The 24,588-nt window shown below is 39.6% G+C and overlaps 1 pseudogene; it reads right to left on the minus strand.

The window, feature by feature from the left end:
• The window catches only part of LOC118915909 (neuroepithelial cell-transforming gene 1 protein-like), a 60,688-nt pseudogene extending 36,381 nt beyond the window's left edge, over positions 1 to 24,307 (minus strand).
• Between the last annotated feature and the right edge of the window lie 281 nt (positions 24,308 to 24,588).

Below are 24,588 nucleotides of genomic sequence, written 5' to 3' on the forward strand. Positions count from 1 at the left end.
TTATCAAGAACTGACTTGACTATTTGTGCCTATATGCACTGATTTAGGTTGAAGTATACTGTGAAAAATAGCCCATCCCAAAAGTTAAACTCCCCAAAAGGGAAGAGAATCCTCGATCTGAGTTTCTACAGCAGCTATCCTGGCTTAAGACTGCCATAACCCTGGATATCCACTCTACAAATTCACCAATTTTACTGGAAAAACAAAATTGAAAGAGTAAGTCCAATCACTACTGGTGATTGGACACAGACATATTATTTTTCTACCAATATATAGCATTACTTCTAATCGATTAAAAAGGAAAATATAAAATCCTTATAAAGGTCAGTTTTTAGATTCCTGCCGTACAGGTGATGCCTAATAGTCAATGGATTCTCCTAAGATCCCAAAGGGCAGGAACAGAATTATTTAAATGCTATTTATATGCAGTATTTTAATACTTGTGAAGAGCTCCTTAAATGTGGTTGAGTGATAGTAATTGTTCCACTAATTTTACTGATGCATCTCTTTACAGACATTCAGCGGAGGAAGCATGGCAAACAGAACATTAAATTAAGAGTTAGAAAACACAGGACAAAATTTTTCCAGCGTCTCACTGAATTTCACTAAGCTTCAAATGCCTCATATATAAAAGAAGTTGTACTATTTTGTAAGGCCCTCTCTTTCAGTACTAAATGAATGAACCAGTGTTTTTTTATGTGTAATAGCTGCAAAAAATGTACTGAATGTTTATTATGTACCACGTACTATTCTAAGCATTTTAGGTGCTGATAGTTACATGCATTAACTTACAATCCTCATAGCAACTCTATAAAGCAGGAACTATTACTATTTCCACTTTATAAATGAAGAAGCTGGGGGGACATGCATTAATTAACCTGGTCAAGGCCTCAAAGTAGAGAATCAGGATTCATATCCAGTTCATTTCGCTCTAGCATTGTGTTGTTACTTATTATATATACCAACTCTACAAAAAGTTTATTGTAGAGCTAATTACTAAATATTCTTTGATAAAGGGTACATAGGTGATACCTCAAGTGTTTTCCTGTAGAAAATGAAAATGATATCTAGTATTTATTTGCATGCTTAGGTACTATTCTAGTGCTTTACATCAATTATCTCACATAATTTTCACAACCTTATGAGACAGAAACTATGAAGTGAGATGTAAAGAGATTAAGTCCTTGAAAGGCAGAGTTTGAACCCAGGAAATGTGATTGTAAAGCCTAAACTATTTAAACACTGATGTTTTATTTGGCTGTGGGTCTCACTCTAAAAGAATGTACATTCCCAGAGAAAAGAGTTGACTCAAACCTGGGGCCATAACAAACTGTCAGGAAAACTAGGCCAGAAAAGCAGGCCTTCTCCTGAGCTCTGAACCACATGGTGTGGCTCAGGGCTGTCAGTGGACACAACTATTTCCTACTACCCAGAACAGACAGAGGAGGAAGTTAAGAGGGGAATGCAGTTCAGAAGCCTGACATAAAAAGCCTAACATAGAAAACTTACACCTCATTGGATTCTGGTTGTTTCTGCTCTTTTCTCCCCCTAATTATCTTTCCCTTGCTATTATTCTATAGCAGTCAGCACACACACATTATGTCCAAAAATTTTTTCTTTACCTCAGTATGAAGTAGTTCAAGTATGAACATTTAGCAGAGGCAAATCAGCTTCACAATTCTTTATTTAACTTGGTACAGATTTAAAACTAAGTCATTTCTTTTAGGTGCTACACATCCTAGCCATTTCTATTCCCTAGCTCCTTCTCTAGTCTAGCCAATTTCTTGCTAGGATGGGAGGATTGACAATTAGCAATGGGTGTAGCTAGCAATGAGCTCCAACCACTTGGGCCAGGTTGATTAAAGGGCCGGCTCTGTAAAAAGTAGTTATGCATGCACATGTACATATACACAACCCCACCAAAAGCTGACATGTTTCACTTTATACTCCTGACCACAAATTTCAGATGGGTCTTGAGTTCTGCCCAGAAAGCTATTATATTTCCCTTGTCATTTCCTCACCTACCCTCTGAAGTAACTATTTCAAATCTTTCTCTCTTTACTCTTTCAATATTCCTTCCTCATCTCCACCTCATTTGCAGCTTATGAATCTTACTGAATCATATCCCACATGCTTGTACTGTCCAATCTGCCAACATACCATAAACTTCCTTTTCTCTTTAATAATGTATTATCTAAAGCCAAAAACTCTATTTTACAGTTGGTCATAACTTCTCTTCCCTACTCTTAAAAGCAGCCAAAGACAAAACACATTAACTTCAAAGGAACAAGAATTGAACATTAAATGTAAATGGATCATATGTATCAATTTAAAGATACAAATTGCCAGGAAGGGGGAAATCCTTTCTGAATAAGTTAGTGTAATCAGGTCATCTTGAGGAAAAGCAGTTGTGTGATTGAATTGTGAGCTATATTAGGTGTTCATTTCCATAGTAAAATATTTTTACGTGAGAGGGTGGTCAACAGATAAACTGTCATCATTATTTGGACTTGTATTTTGCAGACATTTACTCTATAATGGTACAATGGCACATTGCTGCCAGTGATAAAATTTGAGCTTTTAAATGAAAATCAGAATTTTTGAAAATTGTACCCATCTGTGTGAGCATGACATTTTCTCAACACTAAAAAGTTTTTCACATGAGATTGGTGGTGATATCAATAATTGTGATTTTTTTGCTGGCACATAACACTATGTATTTACCTTTGGAAGACCTGCATAACTCAGTGCACCAATATTTTCCAAATGATCAATGCATAATGTCACAAAAATATGCATTGGTAAAAAATCTATTTAAAATTTAAAAGACCAATGGATTTTACTGTAACAGAGAATGAAAACTTCATTAATACAGTTTCAGATTCCAAACTGCCGCCAACTATTAAGAGACTACCACTTGTCAGTTCTAGTGTATTACCGAAGAAAACTATCCACAATTGTCTTGAAAAGACTATTAAAGATTTCATGCTTTTTTGACTTAAAAATCTATCAGGGCAGATGGCAGCATAAGACGTGAGGCAGAAACCTCCTCCCAAAACCACAAATAACATGAAAATACAGCAAATACAAATAATCCTGAAAGAGCGACTAGAAAGAAGACTGCATCAGACAGCCTACATTTGGGGAAAAGACAAGATCTTACAGGAAAGGGTAGGTAGCAAAGCTGCAATCCGGTGGTAGGCAAGCCCTCCTCATTTGCAAACTCACCGGCAGAAGGTAGAGAAACAGAGCGGGCAGGGAACAGAAGGCTAGGACTGCTAAACAATCACCCCTGGAGATATGCTCTGGGAGCACAAACCCACATTACATAGTGTTCTGAAGATTAGTGGGGTTGGAAAGCAAAGACAGGCAAAATACATGGAGAGACTGAGATTCCAGCCGCTTGTGGAGAACAGTACCCACAACTAGATGCTCTGGGGCAAAAGAAAGGTGGGCACTTTGAAAGACACCCCAGTAGTGAGTGGACAGCTAAAGGGGCAAGGATTACCCAGAGCTTACTGCTCAGGAGAAAGGACAGGTGGACTAAATTGTCCTGGCACACTCAGCCCAGCAGACTGGGAACTCTCAGGAGCTTCAGGTGCTCTCTCCCCCTGGTAGGCGAAGTGCTGAGTCCCCCTAATGTGACATGCAGCATGATGCTCCTTCCTCCCGGCTGGTACCAGTTTGCAAAACTGATGCCCCCACCATCGCACCAGGCCAGCCAGAGGGCAGTCCCGCCTACAGCAGCTACAGTGGCATAACGCAGAGGGTCCTCCATGTTTGCTCAGCCCACTGGCCCTGGCAATGAAGGCACACAATGCAGCTGGTGAGCAGGAAAGAGCTCTTTCCTCCCAGCAGGCACCAGCAATGCTCACCTGCACACCTGCCATTGCTCCAGGTGCTGGGCAGGTCCAGAGAGTAGAGTTTCTGGGTAAAAGAGGGCACTGCGACCTACGCAAAGTTATTATTCCATAGTAATCACTAGAAATATGAAATGGCAAAAGAATATTGTACAAACCAAAATCCCTCAAACACTAGAAAGAGAGCTAAGTGCAACTGAAGTCACCAATCTTCTTGATAAAGATTTCAAAATAAAAATCATAAACATGCTAATGGAACTGGAGAAAAATATTCAAGTTCTCAGGGAGGATTTCAAGAAAGACATAGAAACTTTGAAAAATGCAGTATCTGAAATAAAACATACAATGGAGGGATTTAAAAGATTAGATGAGGTGAAGGAGATGGTAAATGAAGTAGAAATTAGAGAACAGGAATACAAAGAAGGTGAGGCACAGAAAGAAAAAAGGATCTCTAAGAATGAAAATACAAATGAAATAATATTCATATTATAGAGGTATCAGAAGAAGAAGAAAAAAAAAGGGTAGAAAGTCTCTTTGAGGAAATAATTGACAAAAACTTCGCCAATCTGGGGAACGAAGTAGTCTCTCAGGCCATGGAAGTGCACAGATCTTGTGTACACAAAGGATCCAAGGAAGATAACACCAAGACATACAATAATTAAAATGGCAAAGATCAAAGACAAGGACAGAATATTTAAAGCAGCCAGACAGAGAAAAATGATCACATACAAAGGAAAATCCATCAGGCTATCATCAGACTTCTCAACAGAAACCTCACAGGCCAGAAGGGAGTGGCATGATATATTTAAAGCAATGAAACAGCAGGGCCTCGAACCAAGAATACTTTATCCAGCAAGATTATCAGTTACGTTTGAAGTAGGGATTAAACAATTTCCAGATAAGCAACAGTTGAGGAAATTTACCTCCCACAAACCGTTCTATAGTATATTTTAAAGGGACTGCTCTAGATGGAAGTGCTCCCAAGCCTAAATAGCTCTCACCAGAGAAAATAAAACCACAGTAAAGGAACTAGACCAATAAATAACTAAGGAAATGCAAAATTAAATCAACTACTCCCAAAGTCAGTCAAGGGATATACAAAGAGTACATAATAAGACACCTAATATATAAAGAGTGGCAGAAGAAGAAAAACAAGGGAGAAAAAAAAAAACTCTTTAGATTGTGTTTGAAATAGCATAATAAGCGAGTTAAGTCAGAATGTTAGTGAGTATAGAAGCTGCCCTTGAACCTTTGGTAACCACGAATCCAAAGCCTGCAATAGCAATATAAGTATCTATCGATAATCACTCCGAATGTAAATGGGATGAATGTACCAATCAAAAGACACAAAGTTACAGAATGGATAAAAAAGCAAGACCTATCTATATGCTGCCTACAAGAGACTCACTTCAAAGCCAAAGACATACACAGACTAAAAATAAAGGGATGGAAAAAGATACTTCATGCAAATAATAGGGAGAAAAAAGCAGTAGTTCCAGTACTTGTATCACACAAAATAGACTTAAAAGCAAAGAAAAGAACAAGGGACAAAGAAGGACATTACATAATGATAAAGGGGTCAGTCCAACAAGAGGATGTAACCATTATAAATACCTATGCACCCAACACAGGAGCACCTATATATGTGAAACAAATACTAACAGAATTAAAGGGGGAAATAGAATGCAATTCATTCATTTTAGGAGACTTCAACACACTACTCATCCCAAAGGAGAAATCAACTATACAGAAAATAAGTAAGGAGACAGAGGCACTGAACAAAATTAGAGCAGATGGACCTAACAGACATCTACAGAACACTCCACCCAAATGCAGCAGATACACATTCTTCTTAAGTGCATAGGGAACATTTTCAAGAACAGATCATATATTAGGCCACAAGAAGAGCCTCAGTAAATTCAGAAAGATTGAAATTGTACCAACCACCTTAACAAGATATAAAACTAGAAATAAATTACGTAAGAAAACAAAAAAGCCCACAAACACAGAGGCTTAACAACATGCTCCTAAATAATTAATGGATCAATGACAAAATAAAAACAGAGGTCAAGCAAAATATAGAGACAAATAACAACAGTAACTCAACACTGCAAAATCTACGGGTTGTACCAAAGGCCATGCGAAGAGGGAAGTATATTGCAATACAGGCTTTCAAGAAAGAAGAAGAATCCCATATGATCAGTCTAAACTCACAATTAATGAAACTAGGAAAAGAAGAACATATGAGGCCCAAAGTGAGTAGAAGGAGGGACATAATAAAGATCAGAGCAGAAATACATAAAATTGAGAAGAATAAAACAAGAGAAAGAATTAATGAAACCAGGAGCTGGTTCTCTGAGAAAATAAACAAAATAGATAAACCCCTAGCCAGACTTATCAAGAAAATAAAGAAAGTCTATACACATAAACAGAATCAGAAATGTGAAAGGAAAAATCACTACAGACACCACAGAAATATAAAGAATTATTAGAGAATACTATGAAAAATTATATGCTAACAAATTGGATGACCTAGAAGAAATGGACAACTTTCTAGAAAAATACAACCTTCCAAGACTGACCCAGGAAGAAACAGAAAATCTGAAGAGACCAATTACCAGCAATGAAATTGAACTGATAATCAAAAAACCACCTAAAAACAAAAGCCCTGGTCCAGATGGCTTCACCACTGAATTTTATCATTTAGAGAAGACGTAACACCCATCTTCCTTAAAGTTTTCCAAAAAGTAGAAAGTAGGGAATACTTGCTAATTCATTCTATGAGGCCAGCAACACTCTAATGCCAAAACCAGGCAAAGACACCATAAAAAAAGAAAATTACAGACCAATGTCCCTGATGAACAAAGATGCAAATATCCTCAACAAAATATTAGCAAACTAAATTAAAAAATACATCAAAAACATCATCCATCATGATCAAGTGGCATGTATTTCAGGGATGCCAGGATGTTTAATATTTGAAAATCCCGTCAACATCAGACCAAATCAAGAAACAGAAGGGAAAAAGTCACATGATCATCTCCATAGATGCTGAAAAAGCATTCGACTAAATCAATATTCATTCACAATAATAACTCTCAACAAACGGAGTACAGAGGGCAAGTACCTCAACATAACAAAGGTCATATATGACAAACCCACATCCAATATTATACTTAACAGCAAGAAGCTAAAAGCTTTTCCTCTAAGATCGGGAACAAGACACTCTACATACTTTTATTCAACATAGTTCTGGATGTCCTAGTCACAGCAATCAGACAATACAAAGAAATAAAAGCCATCCAGGTTGGTAAGGAAGAAGTTAAACTGTCACTGTTTGCAGACGGCATGGTATTGAACATAAGAAACACTAAAGAATGCACCAACAAACTACTGGAATAACTGAACTCAGCAACATTGCAGGATACAAAATTAATACACTGAAATTGGTGGCATTCCTATATAACTAACAATGAACTAGCAGAAAGAAAAATCAGGAAATCAATTCCATTCACAATTGCATCAAAAAGAATAAAACACCTAGGAATACACCTAACCAAGGAGGTGAAAGATCTATACCGTGAAAACTACAAGCCACTCATGAGAGAAATTAAAGAAGACATTAATAAATGGAAATGCATCCCATGCTCCTGAATAGGAAGAATATTGTCAAAACGGCCATCCAGCCTAAAGCAATCTACAGATTCAATGCAATCCCTATCAAAATACTGACAGCATTCTTCAATGAACTAGAACAAACTGTTCCAAAATTCATATGTAACCACAAAAGACCCCAAATAGCCAAAACAATCCTGAGAAGAAAGAATTAATCTGGGGGGTTTATGCTCCCAAACTTCAAGCTCCACGACAAACCCACGGTAATCCAGACAATTTGGTATTGGCACTACAACAGATCCATAGATCAATGGAACAGAATTAGAGAGGACACATATAAACCCAAGCATATACGGTCAATTAATATATGATAGAGGAGGCATGAATATACAATGGGGAAATGACAGCCTCTTCAAGAACTGCTGTTGGCAAAACTGGACAGCTACATGTAAGGGAATGAAACTGGATTACTGTCTAACTCCATACACAAAAGTAAACTCAAAATGGATCAAAGACATGAATGTAAGTCATGAAACCATAAAACTCTTAGAAGAAAACAGGCAAAAATCTCTTGCATATAAACATGAGCAACTTTTTCCTGAACACATTTCTTTGGGCAAAGGAAACAGAAGCAAAAATGAACAAATGAGAGTACATCAAACTAAAAAGCTTCTGTACAGCAAAAGACACCATCAGCAGAACAAAAAGGCATCCTGCAGTAAGGGAGAATATATTCATAAATGACATATCCGATAAGGGGTTGACATCCAAAATATGTAAAGAGCTCACACGCTTCAACACCCAAAAAGCAAACAACCTGATGAAAAAATGGGCAGAGGATATGAGGAGACAGTTCTCCAAAGAAGAAATTCAGATGGCCAACAGGCACATGAAAAGATGCTCCACATCACTAATCATCATGGAAATTCAAATTAAAACCACAATGAGATATCTCCTCACACCAGTTGGGATGGCCAACATCAAAAAGACAAGGAACAAGAAATGCCAGTGAGGATGTGGAGAAAGGGGAACCGTCCTACACAATTGGTAGGAATGTAAATTAGTTTAACCATTGCGGAAAGCAATATGGAGGTGCCTCAAAAACTAAAAATAGATATACCATTGGACCTAGGAATTCCACTCATAGGAATTTACCCAAAGGAAAGAAAATCTCAGATTCAAAAAGACATATGCACCTCTATGTTTATTGAAGCACTATTTGCAATACCCAAGACATGGAAGCAACCAACCTAAGTGTCCATCAGTAGATGAATGGATAAAGATGTGGTAAATATACACAATGAACTACTATTCGGCCATAAGAAAGAAAGAAATCCTACCATTTGCAACAACATGGATGGAGCTAGAGAGTATTATGTATTATGCTCAGTGAAATAAGCCAGGCAGAGAAAGACAAGTACTAAATGATTTCCCTCATTTGTGGAGTATAACAATGAAGCAAAACTGAAGGAACAAAACAGCAGCAGACTCACAGACTCCAAAAAAGGGACCAGTGGTTACCAAAGGGGAGGTTGGGTGGGGAGCGAGGGGAAAGAGGATTGAGGAGTATTATCATTGGCATATATGGTGTGTGTGGCGTCATGGGGAAATCATTGCAGCACAGAGAAGACAAGTAGTGACTCTGTGGCATCTTACTTGGCTGATGGACAGTGATTGCATTTGGGCTGTGGGGGGGACTTGTTAATACGGGTGAATATAGTAAGCACAATATTTTCATGTGAAACCTTCATAAGAGTATAGATCAATTATACCTTAATAAAGAACATGATAGCTTTCATGTACATACACCCATATATGCTGGTGCAATTACCTTAAGAGAAATTGCTTGGTTTTAAGTACATAATTTAAAATGTGTTTTATTTACCAGATTACCCTGCAACATGTATGTAACAGAAGTACTAGAAGAAGAGGAGAGAAAGGAACAGAAAAAATAATGTGAAGAAATAATGCCTGGAAACTTCTCAAATTTATGGAAAAACAATAACCTACAAGTACAGAAAGCTCAACGAACTCCAAGTACCATAAAAAAGAGATGCACAGACTTAAACAGTAAAAATGGTCAATAATAGGAGAAAAACGTTTAATGCCTGCTGCTTAAAATGGAATTCCAAAAAGATCAATAGCTGACTCATCAAGAAACAATGGGGGGGCGGAGCCAACATGGCGGCGTGAGTAGGACAGTGGGAATCTCCTCCCAAAAACATATATACTTTTGAAAATACAACAAACACAACTAGCCCTAAAAGAGAGACCAGAAGATGCAGGACAGTGGCCAGACTGCAGCTACACCAGCGAGAACCCACCGACTGGTGAAAGCGGTAAGATACAAGCCCCGGCCCGGCGGGACCTGAGCGCCCCTCCCCCCAGCTCCCAGCGGGAGAACAATAGGCAGAGCGGGAGGGAGACGGAACCCAGGACTGCTGAACACCCAGCCCCAGCCATCCGGGCCAGAGCGCAGACACAGTACATGCCCAGGGGGCCCTGGATACTGGGGGAACAGTGAGTAAGACCTCTGAGCGGGTGCTGAAGCTGATGACCCTGTGACAAAGAAAAGCGGGGGCTTTTTGAAAGTCTTAAAGGGACAGGGACTTAACAGCTTGACGGAAAAAACCCAGGTCACAGTACAGCAGCTGGAAATTACAGGGAAAACCGGGTGCACTAACCCCCTGGGCAACAGCTCTGAGACCCCTCACGGAGGCAAACAGTCAAGCAGCCCCCCCATCCATCACCCCACCGGGCGCTGCGAAAGCAGAGAAGCAGCCTGAGACAAATTCCGCCCACAGAAAGGGAAATTTCTCCCTTCCGGCCAGGCAAGACACAAAGACCCACTCTACATGCAATTACCCAACACACGCCACTAGGGGTCGCAGTTGTCCCAGTAAAGAAAGGCCAGTAGCAAGTGAAAATTTTGGCCCTCCCACCTGACAGTCAATAGCACCTGTCAACATGAAAAGGCAAAAAAATATGATCCAGACAAGACTAACCCAGACAGCTTCGGCATCTGCTACATCTTCCCCTGAGAAGGAATCTGGGGAGATAGATTTAGCCAGTCTACCTGAAAAAGAATTCAAAACAAAAGTCATAACCATGCTGATGGACTTGCAGAGAAATATGCAAGAACTAAGGAAGGAGAATTCAGAAATAAAACAAGCTCTGGAAGGACTTCAAAACAGAATGGACGAGATGCAAGAGACCATTAATGGACTAGAAAACAGAGAACAGGAACGCAGAGAAGCTGATGCAGAGAGAGATAAAAGGATCTCCAGGAATGAAAGAATTTTAAGAGAGCTGAGTGATCAATCTAAAAGGAATAATATAAGAATCATAGGTATTCCAGAAGAAGTAGAGAGAGAAAAGGGGATAGAAAATGTCTTTGAAGAAATAATTGCTGAAAATTTCCCCAAACTAGGGGAAGAAATGGCCTCTCAGACCACAGAGGTACACAGAACTCCCATGACAAGGGATCCAAGGAGGGCAACACCAAGACACATAATAATTAAAATGGCAAAGATCAAAGACAAGGACAAAGTATTACAAGCAGCCAGAGAGAAAAAAAAGGTTACCTACAAAGGAAAACCCATCAGGCTATCATCAGACTTCTCAACAGAAACCCTACAGGCCAGAAGAGAATGGCATGATATACTTAATGCAATGAAACAGAAGGGCCTCGAACCAAGACTACTGTATCCAGCACGAATATCATTTAAATATGAAGGAGGGATTAAACAATTCCCAGACAAGCAAAAGTTGAGGGAATTTGCCTCCCACAAACCACCTCTACAGGGCATCCTACAGGGACTGCTCTAGATGGGAGCACTCCTAAAAAGAGCACACAACAAAACACCCAACATATGAAGAAGGGAGGAGGAGGAATAAGAAGGGAGAGAAATAAAGAATCATCAGATTGTGTTTATAATAGCTCAACAAGCGAGTTAAGTTAGACAGTAAGACAGTAAAGAAGCTAACCCTAAACCTTTGGTAACCACAAACTTAAAGCCTGCAATGGCAATAAATTCATACCTTTCAATAATCACCCTAAATGTAAATGGACTGAATGCACCAATCAAAAGACACAGAGTAATAGAATGGATAAAAAAGCAAGATCCATCCATATGCTGCTTACAAGAGACTCACCTCAAACCCAAAGACGCGCACAGACTTAAAAGTCAAGGGATGGAAAAAGATATTTCAAGCAAACAACAGAGAGAAGAAAGCAGGTGTTGCAATTCTGGTATCAGACAAAACAGACTTCAAAATAAAGAAAGTAACAAAAGACAAAGAAGGACATTACATAAAGATAAAGGGCTCAGTCCATCAAGAGGACATAACCATTATAAATATATATGCACCCAATACAGGAGCACCAACATACCTGAAACAAGTATTAACAGAACTAAAGGAGGAAATAGAATGCAATGCATTCATTCTAGGAGACTTCAACACACCACTCACTCCAAAGGACAGATCCACCAGACAGAAAATAAGTAAGGACACAGAGGCACTGAACAACACACTAGAACAGATGGACCTAATAGACATCTACAGAACTCTACATCCAAAAGCAACAGGATACACGTTCTTCTCAAGTGCACATGGAACATTCTCCAGAATAGACCACATACTAGGACACAAAAAGAGCCTCAGTAAATTCCAAAAGATTGAAATCCTACCAACCAACTTTTCAGACCACAAAGGCATTAAACTAGAAATAAACTGTTCAAAGAAAGCAAAAAGGCTCACAAACACATGGACGCTAAACAACACGCTCCTAAATAATCAATGGATCAATGACCAAATCAAAATGGAGATCCAGCAATATATGGAAACAAATGACAACAACAACACTAAGCCCCAACTTCTGTCGGACGCAGCAAAAGCAGTCTTAAGAGGAAAGTATATAGCACTCCAAGCATATTTAAAAAAGGAAGAGCAATCCCAAATGAACGGTCTAATGTCACAACTATCAAAATTGGAAAAAGAAGAACAAATGAGGCCTAAGGTCAGCAGAAGGAGGGACATAATAAAGATCAGAGAAGAAATAAATAAAATTGAGAAGAATAAAACAATAGCAAAAATCAATGAAACCAAGAGCTGGTTCTTCGAGAAAATAAACAAAATAGATAAGCCTCTAGCCAGACTTATTAAGAGGAAAAGAGAGTCAACACAAATCAACAGTATCAGAAATGAGAAAGGAAAAATCACAACAGATCCCGCAGAAATACAAAGAATTATTAGAGACTACTATGAAAACCTATATGCTAACAAGCTGGGAAACCTAGGAGAAATGGACAACTTCCTAGAAAAATACAACCTTCCAAGACTGACCCAAAAAGAAACAGAAAATCTAAACAGACCAATTACCAGCAACGAAATTGAAGCGGTAATCAAAAAACTACCAAAGAACAAAACCCCCGGGCCAGATGGATTTACCTCGGAATTTTATCAGACATACAGGGAAGACATAATACCCATTCTCCTTAAAGTTTTCCAAGAAATAGAAGAGGAGGGGATACTCCCAAACTCATTCTATGAAGCTAACATTACCCTAATACCAAAACCAGGCAAAGACCCCACCAAAAAAGAAAACTACAGACCAATATCCCTGATGAACGTAGACGCAAAAATACTCAACAAAATTTTAGCAAACCGAATTCAAAAATACATCAAAACCATCGTACACCATGACCAAGTGGGATTCATCCCAGGGATGCAAGGATGGTACAACATTCGAAAGTCCATCAATATCATCCACCACATCAACAAAAAGAAAGACAAAAACCACATGATCATCTCCATAGATGCTGAAAAAGCATTTGACAAAGTTCAACATCCATTCATGATAAAAACTCTCAGCAAAATGGGAATAGAGGGCAAGTACCTCAACATAATAAAGGCCATCTATGAAAAACCCACAGCCAACATTATATTGAATAGCGAGAAGCTGAAAGCATTTCCGCTGAGATCGGGAACTAGACAGGGAGGCCCACTCTCCCCACTGTTATTTAACATTGTACTAGAGGTCCTAGCCACGGCAATCAGACAAAACAAAAAAATACAAGGAATCCTGATTGGCAAAGAAGAAGTCAAACTGTCACTATTTGCAGATGACATGATACTGTACATAAAAAACCCTAAAGACTCCACCCCAAAACTACTATAACTGATATCGGAATACAGCAAAGTTGCAGGATACAAAATCAACACACAGAAATCTGTGGCTTTCCTATATACCAACAATGAACCAACAGAAAGAGAAATCAGGAAAACAACTCCATTCACAATTGCATCAAAAAAAATAAAATACCTAGGAATAAACCTAACCAAAGGAAGTGAAAGACTTATATTCTGAAAACTACAAGTCACTCTTAAAAGAAATTAAAGGGGACACTAACAGATGGAAACGCATCCCATGCTCATGGCTAGGAAGAATTAATATTGTCAAAATGGCCATCCTGCCCAAAGCAATATACAGATTTGATGCAATCCCTATGAAACTACCAGCAACATTCTTCAATGAACTGGAACAAATAATTCAAAAATTCATATGGAAGCACCAAAGACCCCGAATAGCCAAAGCAATCCTGAGAAAGAAGAATAAAGTAGGGGGGATCTCACTCCCCAACTTCAAGCTCTACTATAAAGCCATAGTAATCAAGACAATTTGGTACTGGCACAAGAACAGAGCCACAGACCAATGGAACAGACTAGAGGATCCAGACATTAACCCAGACATATATGGTCAATTAATATTTGATAAAGGAGCCATGGACATACAATGGCGAAATGACAGTCTCTTCAACAGATGGTGCTGGCAAAACTGGACAGCTACATGTAGGAGAATGAAACTGGACCATCGTCTAACCCCATATACAAAAGTAAACTCAAAATGGATCAAAGACCTGAATGTAAGTCATGAAACCATTAAACTCTTGGAAGAAAACATAGGCAAAAACCTCTTGGACAAAAACGTGAGCAACTTCTTCTTGAACATATCTCCCCGGGCAAGGAAAACAACAGCAAAAATGAACAAGTGGGACTATATTAAGCTGAAAAGCTTCTGTGCAGCAAAAGACACCATCAATAGAACAAAAAGGAACCCTACAGTATGGGAGAATATCTTTGAAAATGACACATCCGATAAAGGCTTGACGTCCAGAATATATAAAGAGCTCACACGCCTCAACAAACAAAAAACAAATAACCCAATTAAAAAATGGGCAGAGGAACTGAGCAGACAGTTCTCCAAAAAAGAAATACAGATGGCCAACAGACACATGAAAAGATGCTCCACATCGCTAATTATCAGAGAAATGCAAATTAAAACTACAATGAGGTATCACCTCACACCAGTAAGGATGGCTGCCATCCAAAAGACAAACAACAACAAATGTTGGCGAGGCTGTGGAGAAAGGGGAACCCTCCTACACTGCTGGTGGGAATGTAAACTTGTTCAACCATTGTGGAAAGCAGTATGGAGGTACATCAAAATGCTCAAAACAGACATACCATTTGACCCAGGAATTGCACTCCTAGGAATTTACCCTAAGAATGCAGCAATCAAGTTTGAGAAAGACCAATGTACCCCTATGTTTATCGCAGCAGTATTTACAATAGCCAAGAATTGGAAGCAACCTAAATGTCCATCAATAGATGAATGGATAAAGAAGATGTGGTACATATACACAATGGAATACTACTCAGCCATAAGAAAAGGGCAAATCCAACCATTTGCAGCAACATGGATGGAGCTGGAGGGTATTTTGCTCAGTGAAACAAGCCAAGCAGAGAAAGAGAAATACCAAATGATTTCACTCATCTGTGGAATATAAGAACAAAGGAAAAACTGAAGGAACAAAACAGCAGCAGAACCACAGAACTCAAGAATGGACTAACAGGTACCAAAGGGAAAGGGACTGGGGAGGATGGGTGGGTAGGGAGGGATAAGGGGGGGAGAAGTAGGGGGGTATTAAGATTAGCATCCATAGCGGGGTGGGAGAAAGGGGAGGGCTGTACAACACAGAGAAGACAAGTAGGGATTCTACAACAGGTTGCTACGCTGATGGACAGTGACTCTAAAGGAGTATATAGGGGGGACCTGGTATAGGGGAGAGCCTAGTAAACAAAGTATTCGTCATGTAAGTTTAGATTAATGATTAAAAAAAAAAAAAATGCAGTTCCTATATGGTGACCTCTAATGAGTTCTACACAATGATATAAAGGACATATAAAAGTGTAGGCAAAGGGTCTGTTTGTGTTTATACAGAGGATCAAAGCCTAATTTGGCTACCCTGAAAATGAACTAAGATACGATATGGAAAAAAAAAAAAAAATAGAACTTCCAACATCAGCACTCTCGGGAAGACTCATGACAGAAGATGATCAGAAAAAAAAAAAGAAAAACTTCAACAAAGATCCACGCACTGTCACAGGTGTAGATGCACTCACCCCACCAGTTCCTGGACTTGCCATGGGAAATATGAAGGAGATATCTAAGCTGGCCTGTGCATACAGTAAAACAAAAATTGGACTGGATCTATACTGTTGGAGCTCAACCAAGAATTAGGAGAAGTGCAAATTGTAGCACTCCAAAATCTTACAACCACAGACTATTTATCGTTAAAAGAACATATGGGATATGAACAGTCCCCAGGAATGGGGTGTTCTAGTTTATCTGAATTCTCTCAGACTGTTTAAGTTCAGTCGGACAATATCCACCATATCATAGATAAGTTTTCACAAATGCCTAAGGTGCCTAACTGGTTTTCTTGGTTTCACTGGAGATGGCTGGTAATTACAGGTATGCTTTGGTTAGGTAACTATATTACTATTATGTTAATGTTTGGGCACAATTTAATTAGTCGTTTAAAACCTATCCATGCTGAAGTTACTCTACAAGAAGATATGTCAAAGAAATAATCAATCTTCCCAGGTTTTCTTCTGCCTGCTACTTCTGTAGCTTTTCTTCTTCCTACCTAATCACAACCTTTAAATAGAACTCGTGCCACATGTCGAATTTACCGAGTATCATAATTCTTCCAAGTGGTAAAGACACCTCAAGACAAATGCTGGGCATAGAAGTCACAGGGCATAAATATGCAAAGAAGTAAAAAGCTAACCTTTTCAAACGATAAGGCTTCTCTCTCACTTACCAACTTAACATTTCCCTGTATGGCCCCGGAAGATGACTGGTTAGCCAGAGACGGGTAAGATTCCTCAAGGGAGGAACAACCTAAGACAGGCACAGTCGCAGGGGGGCCATGTGGTGAGAAAATGGGGAGCAGCAGAGGTGAGGCTTAGAACCTCCCCCCTCATGTTCTGAGAGAAATCTTCTGCATACATGGATGTTTATTGCCCTCGTCTAGCGCGGATTAACACATAGTCTACAGGCACACACCTGATCATCTACATTGGCTCTCTTACAACACTAAACTCTGTTTTCTACCTTTATCTCGTATCTACCTACCACTTCAGCATTTTATTAAAAATAATAATAATAGAGAAATGTGGTATCCACATATAAATCAGGTTTAAAAATCAAATGAATATTCATATTTGAACTGACTGTGTATAGTTCATAATGCATTAACAAAACCAAAAGCTTCTGTGATGACTGCCCTTGTACTGTTCACCATGTAACTTATTCACTATGTAAGAATTTGTACTCCATGTAAGAATTTGTTCGTTATGCATCAGAAGATTGGAGACTGACGAAAATTGGGCTTGGGGTGGATTAATGATTGTGCATTGAGTATTGACCCCCCTATACAGAGATTTGTTGTGGTTAACAACTATTTGATCAATAAATATGAGAGATGCCCTCACTATATATATATCTATATATATATATATATAGCTATATAGATATATATATAAACACACTTCCAATTGTAAAATAAATAAGTAACCGGGATGTAATGTATAGCATAAGGAATATAGTCAAAATATTGTAACAACTTGGTATGGTGATACCTGGTACCTAGAAATATCATGTATATAAATGTTGAGTCGCTGTGTTGTACACCTGAAACTAATGTAATGCAATGCTGTTGTCAACTACCCTTCAATAAAAAATATATATATAAAACAAAAAAAAAAAAGAAAAGAAACAATGGAAGCCAGAAAGCAGTGGAATAACCCAAAGTGTTCAGAGAGAAAAACTATCAACCAATAACCCTATATCCAGGAAAACTATCTTTCAAATATGAAGGTGTAATAAATACATTTCCAGATACACAGAAATTGAGAAAATCTGTTGCCAGTAAGCCTGTCTTAAGAGAATTACGAAAGGCAGTATTTACGCTAAAAGCAAGTCAGCCCAGATGTAACTGAATCCACACAAAAAAGAGCACCAATAAAATCAATTTAAATGAAAAGGTCAGCAAAGAAAATAAAATGTTATAAATAAGAAAACATTCACTTAAGGCAAAAGAAAGCAATAAAGGAGAATTAGAGAAACAAAAGACATAAAACAAAAGTTAAATAGCAAGCATGAATCAAACTACATCAATAATAACAAAATGTAAATGGTGTAAGCAACCCAATCAAAAGAAAGAAAGACAGGACAGGACAGGAGAGAAGAGGAGGGGAGCAGAGGGGAGGGGAAGGGAGGAGAGGGTAGGGTAGGAGTGAGGAGGAGAGGAGAGGACAGGAATGGGAGGGAGAAAGATGATCTAACTATATATTGTCTATAGAGACATTAGTTTCAGAGAGAAGAACAGCTTGAAAAAAGGATAGAGAAAAGGTATCACATAAACAGCAAAACACATGAAGCTAGATTGGCTACATTAACATCACACAAAATAGAGTTTAAAACAACAACAATAAAACTTATCAAAGATAAAGGGGGACATAATGATAAAAGGATTGATTCATCAGTAAAGTTTAATAATTACAAATACGTATGTACCTAATAATAAAATACATGAGGCAAAAACTGATATAAAGGAAGGTAAAAATAGACATTTCAACAGTAATAGCTTCAATATCTGCTTTCAATAATGGTAGAATAACTAGACAGAAGATCAACAAGGTAATACAAACAAGACTTTAACAATCTTATAAACCAACTAGATCTAATAGACATCTATAGAGTATGACATCCAACAGAAGATACGCTCTTTTCAAATGCATGGAACATTCTCCTTGATAAACCACATTCTAGAGCATTAACCTTAATATATTTAAAGGGACAGAAATAATACAAACTATTTTCTCCAACTACAATGGAAAGAAATTGTAAATCAACACAAGGAAAAAAATTGGGAAACTCACAAATACGTGGACATTAAACAATACACCTAAATAATCAATGGGTCAAAAAAGAAATAAAAGGGAAATCGAAAATAATTTAAGATGAATGATAGTGAAGATATAAAATATAAACATTTCTAGATAGCAGCTAAAGCAGTGCTTATGGGGAAATTAATAGCTATAAATGTCTACATTATGAAAGAAAAACATTTAAAATAAGTAATAACCTTCCACCTTAAGACACTGGGAAAAAGGGGGCAAGCTAAACCTCAAGCAGAACAGATAGTATCAAGGTTAAAATAGAAATAAGTGAAATAGAGAATAGAATAAACAGTAGGAAAAAAATCAATAAAGCCCAAAGCTGGTTCTTTGTAAAGATCAACATGATTGATAAATCCTTAGGCACACTGACCAAGATAAAAAGACAGAAGACTTGGTAATTCAAGTCATTACTCTCATGCTGCTTATGTCAACACCCTTTTTCCGACAGACATAATTTCCAACCTCACACAAAAAGTAGAAACCTGGTGGGAAAACCCTCCAATTAGTGCTCACAACTTACCCGACTCCCCAAACTTACCTAAAACTATACCATCCATAGCTCTTACCCCGGTTAAGTTCTCTACCCGTAATTTGGAGAGAATCTTGGTCCTTCTCTACCTTCTCGGTTGCTTGTTTAATCACTTGCCCTTTCCTCTCTCTTCAACCTCTCCTCTACTTACTTATTTCTCCCAGCATATCAACTTTGTCCCTTATGAAAAGTCTGCCCACAAACCTGTGTGGTCTCCCTGTACTATTCTTTCTTGCTTTCCTGTTGCAGTGAAACCTCTAGAATGTGTAATCCCCAAAGTTTCTTGTTCTCCAATGTCACTACGAGCTATCAGATTAAACACGCATCATTTTTTATCTAGGCTACTGCAGATTGACTTGCCACGAACTTATCATCTACACCTGAGATTTTTAATTTGGTATGCACAGATGGGCTGCAAGGGTTCACAAATCTGAAAGTTTACATATATGAGCACTTTTTTCAGGAGTCGTTTTCATAAAATTTAAATAGTGCTAGGATGCCAAAATGTTACCTATTTTTCTTACGGAAAACAGAGCGACTTTAAGAATGCAAAAATGATCATGTCATTGGCTTATCTTTCAGTATATCTCCATCACCTTGAAAATAAAACCCAGACCCCTCCATGATGTGGATCTTACCTCTTTAGCACAGTACTTCATCACTACCTACCTCCTCTACATCCCTATTTCAGTCCTCTCCCCTACACTACCAGCATCTAGTTACAGTGAATTATTAGGATACCTAGAATTCATAACTCTCATTTGCTTTAGGGCCTTTTAGCATGATTCTCCTCCTCTACATGAAATCACCCATTCCAACCTATTCTCTAAACTGGGATTACAAAAGTGCGGTAGAGCAGGGACATGGGACATGCATCATGATTAATTTTTCCTGCCTATGATGAGAAATGCCAAGATATAAGGGTTAGTATAGTAAGAACAGGAGGGACTCCATCTTAAGGCTAAAATTCTATTTTAAAAACCAGGGAGTTAGGAGGTAAGATTCCTAACATATTTTATCATGATTCGCCAACAAGAGACCCTATCCTAAGGCAAGGCAAGCAGTTCTCAGTGATGTGTTTTCACTGCTTGAGGGTAACCATTATCTTGGAGAAGAACAGGATTAATAAATCCCTTGTGTTAAGTTTATCTTACAGAATATTCAGAGGGATGACGATGGACTGTGATGTAATGTCTCATTGGAGGCAACCATCATGACACCACACATCAGCCTATGCTCCCCTGGTCCTATTCTTGAAATCCTTAAAGACCCAAACCCTAAAACTTAAGTGCACCTCCTCTCTGAGATTACCTGCACAGCCGCCTGAGTGTGCACTGTCTTAACAAACTTTCTTGGTGCAGAAGCCTGTTGCCCTTCTCTGAACTCTTTTCATTTTAAAGACAAGAACTTGCTGACCTCCTCTGGAGGTAAATGTATTTGTCACTTTGCTTTTTCATTCAATTTTCTAGTCTTAAACCCAAGTCTTCTCTCTATTCTGCTGCAAACAAGTAGGAAAGGGCTACTGAAATCTCTGATTTGGGCTTGCAAGTTTCTGTCACCTGGGTGACCCTGACAGAACTGTGGCAGCATGATCATGCTCTTTGTAGTCTGCCTGAAAAATCATTCTTTGATTTGGGAAGTTCTCAGAACAAAATCTCACTCCATCCAGTGCTCTGTGGCTCCCTGAAATTCTGGAGTGGTAGGGGCTTACTTAGTTCCCACACTGTGCAGATCAAGTGGACACTCGATGCCAGGTGACCTTGGCTTTAGGAATTGCCAAGGGAGTTTTTAGCAGTTCAGTGAACTTCCCTTTTCTCCCTCTGCTCTTTCCTGTGCTCTACTGTCTGCACAGCTGCTAACACCCACTAATCCTCTTGCTTTTTGAACTCCTTCCTTACCTACACTCATCCTCAGGAGACTTCCCTAGTCTGGGTGAGGTTTCACCTAGTGCACAGGGAAAGGCCTCCCCAGACACAGCTGCCTGGCAACATAAAGGGAATAATTTCCTGTTCTCCATCAGGATTAAGTATCCTTTTTATTTGCATTTATGGCATCCTGTGTATACTTATATAGTAACTTTTATCACACAGTATTATAATTATTAACTTACCTTTCTTCCCTGTAAGATGACAAGTTCTTATAGAGTTAAGGACAGTATTTTCCATCTCCATGTTACTAGTATATGGCATTCATGTATTTCCCAGATAAATCATACCTTATTCCCTTGTCAACCCACTGCAAACACTGTAAATACAATATTTTTACTACTCTATGGAAACTAGTTAAGATGAATATGCTCCTCCCATTACCAGATTTAATGATCTCTTCATTCCGTATCAAATTTAAACTTTCCAGTCCTTCCTTATAAGTAACATTTGACACAGTTATCATGTCCTCTTTCTTGAAATCCTTTCCTCATTTAGCCTCCTGGATACTGTTCTCACTTGATTCTCCAGAACACTCTCATTACCCTGACCTTTTAAATGTTGGGAGTGCCTCTGGGTTTATTCCTTAAACTCTTTATTGATATTCACTAGCTAGATGACTTCCCAGTACCATGATTTCAAATGTGTTTGCTGATAACTCCCAAATTTATATGTGGTGCATTCACTTTATGAAATTTCACTGAGCTAAACAGTTATGATCCTTACACTCTTTCATTTGAGTGTAATACTTCAATCGATGGTCAAAAAAAGAGAAAAGAAAAACAACTATTGTGATGAGCTCTTAACAGAAGTCTTCTAATATATCCCAAAGCAAACCTTTTCTGTAGTCTTTCATTTCTGACACCATGGAAACTGACTCTTCTAGTAGTGCTCAGGCCAAAACCCTCAGACTCAACCTTCTTTCCTCCTTTTCTCTTAATCCTACATTTAATCCATCTACAAATCTTGTTAGCTCTTTCAAAATATATCCCCAAAATGAATATTTTCCACATCTCATATGATGTCTCAACTAAAATAACATAATTGGTGTCCCTGTTCTATCCTTGCCACATAGCAGTCAGTGACCCTTTTAAAATATAGATCACATCATTTCCTTTTGCTTTCCAGCTCACTAATTCAGATTTATAGTCCTCTGGATGGTCTTGGTCCAGCCATCTCTATGACCTCATCTACCGTCCTCTGTTTCATTCCACTCCAATCACCATGGCCTCTTTGCAGTTCCTTAAATGCACCAAAGATGATTCTACCGAAAAGCCTTTGCACTTGCTGTGCCTCTCTCCAGTCCCGTGGTTTAGTTTTAATTTCTTTGGATCTCTGCTCCAATGTCATCATCATCAAAGAGGCTTTTCCTTGTGAGCTTTTAAAAACAGCAACACCATCCTCTCCTTATCTCTGTCCCCCTTACAATGCCTTAACTTTTTTCACAGCAGATATTTGATTACTGTCTTTCTCCCCAACCAGAATTTAAGCTTCATCAGAGCAGGATCTGTTCTGCTCACCAGAACTCCCAGTATCTATAATATCTGACATTAGGCAAGAGCTGAAGAATATTACTTACTGAATTAGTGTAGAATTTAACAGTGCCTCTCTTCATTGTTTTTGACATGTTTTCCTTCTCTCTTCACTAGCCTTTTCTGGTTCTCCCATTCCTCATTCTCAGGGATGATAACTTCTTCTCTGCTCTTTGACTACTAAAGTATAGGCTATAATCAGTACAAAGGTTTCACAAAGGTATAGTCAGGCAAGGATAACTCTAAACTTCAAAATAAGACTCAGTATATGATGAAAAGTCTAGCTCTCTGCAGAGTAACTAACAATGGGCTTATTGTTGATGAAAGTACGACGGTTTTCCTCTCTCTCAAAGAGGGATCACACATCCAGGCATGACTGGAATGCAAATTACCTAAGGGACTGTAGTTTATCTAAAGTAATAATGTGAAAAGGGCCAAAGGGACTTTTAAAAAGATGGGGCAGACACGGAAATATTCTAACAGATAGAAATTGACAACAGTTAACATTTATTGAGAGCTCTTTGTGCACAGCACTTGGTATATGCATACACCTTACAGGCACTATCTCAATGAATTTCACAACGACTTACGCATAGGAAGTGGATACTATTATAACCCCATTTTACAGATGAGGACATAGCTTTAAAGACAAAAGGTCCCAAAACCAGTTATTGGGACCTACCACCTCCAACACTGATGGGAAGCAATGTCCTCAGTACTTTTATTTTTACACCGTTCCGCTTCCAGATACAGCCTTCTGAAATCCTCCGCTAGTGTCGACCTTTTCCAGACACGCAAGGCAGAATATGAAATGTGACAAACAGCGAAAAAGCCATCTCTTTGCCCGGGAGGATGGAACTGTGCGGTGTGCTCCGTTCCAACTTGGCCGGTTCTCGGAAAGATGGGATTCTGGCCTCGGCAAAACATTTAACGCTCGCTTTTAGGCTAAAAGTTTGGTGCATGTTAGGAGTCCTCCGACTCCCGTGACAATTCTCTGCGCGCCAGCAGGCTCCCTGACAGTTTCGGGCCCTGGGTTTGCATGCAGGGACCGCCCACATCCCAGCACAGAGGCGCGGGGTGGGCAGGGCTGACCCCTTCCACCGTCCCCGCCCAGCCCAAGGAGCAGGAGCCCCCGGCGGGGGAAGGACTGGGGTCGAGGAGGAGCGGGAGGCGACAGGGAGTGAGCAGCCCGCGGCTCCCCGTCCCCGCTTCCCCGCACCCCGAGCCTCGGATCATACGCCCGGGTTCCCGGTCGCTGCCGCCCCTGCTCTCACCTGCCTTCCGGCCTGGGGTCGGGGGTGTCGGCCGAAGACCCCGCGGCGCCGCCAGCGCCGAGACCGGAGGCCCGGCGGCTTCGCCTATGCGGCGGCGGCTGTTTCTGGGTCGCCGGCTCTGGCCCCATGGCGCGGAGGTGGGTGGTGGGAGGCAGTGGCCGCGTGCCGAGGAGACCCACAGGGACGGGCACCGCGCGCGGCTGCTTCTACCCCCGCAGCAGCTCCGGTCAGGAGCGCCCCGCCTCTGCCATTTTCCGGGGTTTGAAAGTGGCGGCCACGAAGGGGCCAGTCGATCAGAGGACAGCAGGTTGTTGCTAGGATGCGTGGAGTCCCGCCCTCTACCCTCCCAGGCCCTCTGGCGCCTGACCGAAGCTGAAAGAGTGAGGTGGTGCCCTGGGCAGTCCTGCAGATTAGTGGATGGCCTTCATTTAATAATGACTCCGTTCCTAAATCCCCAAAGCCCAATACCTACTACACTGTTTATTAGGACTTTCATCACAGGCCAAGACAAATTGCAAGCGTTTTAATTCCTTTTCAGCA

Source organism: Manis pentadactyla, chromosome 3 (assembly GCF_030020395.1).
Source record: "Manis pentadactyla isolate mManPen7 chromosome 3, mManPen7.hap1, whole genome shotgun sequence".
NCBI classification, from domain to species: domain Eukaryota; kingdom Metazoa; phylum Chordata; class Mammalia; order Pholidota; family Manidae; genus Manis; species Manis pentadactyla.